Below are 3,384 nucleotides of genomic sequence, written 5' to 3' on the forward strand. Positions count from 1 at the left end.
CCCAGAGGCAGCATCGATCGGCTTCAGTTAGCAGCAGTAGCGAAGGAATCGCTCCATCGGGTTCAGTTAACAGCCATCGATCGATCGCTTGGGTTCAGTAACGTGTAGCCTGCAGTGCAATCGCTCGGGTTCAGTTAGAGCCCAACGCCTTGCTCGGCTTCAGTTAGAGCCAACGCCTCAGACACACACGTGCGTACGTACGAGAGAAACGCGCATCGCTCCGCCCCCGACCTCCCACCGTAACCGGCAACTCCCCGAAATTTTCCTCCCCCTCGCTTCTACCACGGTTTTTTCCGTCATGGACGGCCCAAAGAATGTCATGCAGCTGCGTCTCCGGCCAGCCCAGGACGAAAAGCCATTTTCTATCATGATTTTTTGTCATAGAAGTAGGAGTCCACCACATCTATGATGATACCGGGTTTTGTCACAATTATCGCCATAGAAGTGTCATATGTATGACAGAAAAAAAATTCGTTCGACCCAAAATGTCACGGATGTGTCTTTTTTTTGTAGTGTTACTCGCAACGGGAGAGGTCCAAACATCACTATGCAGTAATTGAAACGGAAAAGTGGAGACTGAAGAAGACGCACTAAAGGGAAGACGAACATGCTTGCCTAAGCGACAATCCTCACAAGAGTGGTCGTCGAGCTTATCACATGAGAAAGAGAAACTCCTAAGAACTTGACATAAGACGGTGTGGTTGGGGTGACCCAAGCGAGCGTGCCAAAGGTCAACGCCGGCGGCAAGGGCGACAGTTGTGGAGGTGGAGGCGCCGGCGTGCACGGGGTAGAGCTCATCGAGACTGTCACATCGGTGAAGGACCATCCGGGTACGGGCGTCTTTCACAGAAAAGCCAACATCATCAAATTCAACAGTAAGTGGGTTCTCACGAGTAAGACGACGAACGAAAACTAGGTTCGTGACTAAATCAGGTGAAACAAGGACATTAGACATAGTGATGGGTGTGGAAGTGGAGGGAAAGCTAGTGCTACCGATATGAGTAATAGGTAAGGAGGAGCCGTTGCCGACAGTGATACGAGTGGGTGTGTGAACGGGAGTGGAGGAGGTTAGGTTACCGGGATGAGCTGCCGTATGTGCAGTAGCACCTGAGTCCATGTACCAGTTGCCTCCAACGACAGAGCTACTCGGCGACGGCGCAGAGTGCTGGGCGGCGAGGAGGGTGGGGTCCCAGGGCACAGGTACCAGCGGCGGTGGGAGGCCCCCGTAGGATGGCGCTGGGATGGGCGGGCCATATCCACCGAGGGGCGGCGGCGCAAGGAGGGCGCTGTAGCCGGTGCCAGTCGGCTGGAAGGGCGCGCTGATGAACGCCTGCTGGCCAGCGGGGAAAGCCGGCTGATAGTGCGGTGCCCCCCCGGCGTCCTGAGCCCACTGCTGCTGCAGGCGGCGGCGACCGCCGCCACGCCGGTTGCATCGGCCCCCTCCTCCGTGCGGGTGCTGCGGGGGAGGCGCTGGTGGCGACGACGGATAACACCCGACAGGTGCGGGAGGACGCGACTGGATCGGCGCGACCGGTAGAGCGGTTCCACCACAGATGGTGAAGCAGCCCGGAGAGTCCATGGAAGGCGTCAGAAGCAGCGGGAAGAGGAAGGGGCAGCGGCGGCGGAGACGCGAGCGGGGAGGCGCGGCGCGGCGACGACGGCGGTGGGGAGCGGCGGCGGCACGCGCAGGGAGGCGCGCCGCAGTGGCGGCGACGGTGGGGAGCGGCGGCGGCGGCGCGCGTAGGAAGGCGGGGCGCGGCGGCGGCAGCGGTGGGGAGCGGCAGCGGCGGCGGCACGCGCGGGGAGGCGCTGCGCGGCAGCGACGGGGAGCGGCAGCGGCGCGTGGGGAAGCCCTGCACGGCAGTTTTGTGAGGAGATGGTAGCGGTTGCAGCAAGAAGGCGCGACGGTTGAGGAAAGCGGCAGATGCACGCGGCGACAGAAAAAGGCAGCGGCGCGATGGAAAGCTAGCTAGCTAGCAATGGAAAGCTAGCTAGCAAAGCTAGCGATGGAAAGCTAGCTAGTCAACGGTCAACGCGGTCGCGGCGTGAGGAGCGGAGAAGCGGCACGGGGCGCGCAGGGTGCAGAAGCGAGGATGGGGTGCGGCGGCGGCGCAGGGAGGCGTGGCGGCGGCTGACCCTAGGGTTAGAACGGAGAGGATAATATCATGTAGACAGATGATTTGCAATACGATTGATTGATTGGGGTGCTGGTGCATGCATATATAATACAAAGGAAGGCCTCTATCTCAACTACACAAGACTAGAAGGTGGGCCACAACTCCAATATACATGCAGTACAAAATACATACTCAACAGATGTGCTTCAATGGCATTGGTCAGCACCTTTTGTATTCCTCGTGAGATCGGTGTAACAAAACATACAGCTTCCTTTTTGAGAATCACAAAACATACAACTTTGAGCAAGGTGGCCACAAATGGTCCTTCTAGACTGATATTGGATTTTCCGGTTAATGAGTTCTATAAGAGCACCTACGATTGGATTAGGCAAATTTGACACCTTAAATGTCATCGGCGTGTCCGGATGCGTCCACGAACATCATCGCTGGTTCGGCCCTTAAATGCCCTTGTTTGGAGTCACAATCTTCACTTTCAAAACCTCAAATCAATGCAAATACATGCACATCGATCATTACATTTAAGTAATGAATAGCGGACACAAGTAAAAATTATTCATACATAACAAATACATGGTTCAAACATGAAATTCATTCAGAGTGCATAATTAAAACTTAGAATACATAGTTCATTGATTTCAAACATGGATCCGCATATGTGTAGTTGCATGTGCACATGTTGATCTCGAAGTTGTCAATGCATCGCTAGAAAGTTCACAAAATCATGCGTGTGGGCTGCCCATTTGCCCTCATTCTCTACAATCATATTGTGCAAGATTACACTACACATCATCAACTGCCAAAGTGTATCCGATTCACGCATCATTGCAGCTCCACGAACAATACCACAACGAGTTTGGAGCACTCTGAATGTCTCCCATTGTTTCATACCTCGTGGATCGGATACAATCTTCACAAATGCTGCCCATTCATGGTATATACCATCAGCAAGGTAATACCCCACTTTATAGTTGTGCCCGCTGATAATGTAGTTGTACGCCGAAGCATCCACATCACAAAGTCTCTTGACAACAAAGATCACTCGAGCACATTGATGTCATCGTGAGATCCAGGCGTGCCAAAGAAAGCATGCCAAATCCACAATTCCATCGATGTCACTACTTCAAATGATGGTAGCCTCTTTGGTGTGACCTTGGTATTCCCCGTGCAAATCTTTCAAGCAGTTCTTCCATTGCCAATGCATGCAATTAATTGAACCGAGAATACCTAGGAAACATCTTGATGCTCT

The sequence above is a fragment of the Triticum dicoccoides genome, chromosome 1B, assembly GCF_002162155.2.
Source record: "Triticum dicoccoides isolate Atlit2015 ecotype Zavitan chromosome 1B, WEW_v2.0, whole genome shotgun sequence".
NCBI lineage: Eukaryota > Viridiplantae > Streptophyta > Magnoliopsida > Poales > Poaceae > Triticum > Triticum dicoccoides.